Source organism: Patagioenas fasciata, chromosome 1 (assembly GCF_037038585.1).
Source record: "Patagioenas fasciata isolate bPatFas1 chromosome 1, bPatFas1.hap1, whole genome shotgun sequence".
NCBI classification, from domain to species: Eukaryota; Metazoa; Chordata; class Aves; order Columbiformes; family Columbidae; genus Patagioenas; species Patagioenas fasciata.
Window position 1 is genome coordinate 130,915,230 of NC_092520.1, and position 345 is coordinate 130,915,574.

A 345-nucleotide genomic window follows, 5' to 3' on the forward strand; every position below is an offset into this window, starting at 1 on the left:
ACTGACCAAAGGGATATCCCATACCAGATGACATCATGCTCAGCAATAAAAAGTAGGGGAAAGGAGAAGGATGGGGAAGATTTGTGGTTATGATGTTTGTCTTCTGAAGCAACCACTACAGGTGCTGAGGCCCTACTTCTCAGTAAGTGGCTGGACATCTGCCTGACAATGGGAAGTAGTGAATAAATTCCTCTTTTTGCTTCTCTTTCACATACACCTTTTGCTTTCCTTATTGAGCTGTCTTTATCTCAACCCACTAGTCTTTTTGCCTTCGTTCTATCACCCCATTCCCAGGAAAATGGCAGTGAGCAAAAGGTAGGGTGGGTTCTTCGCTGCTGGCTGGGG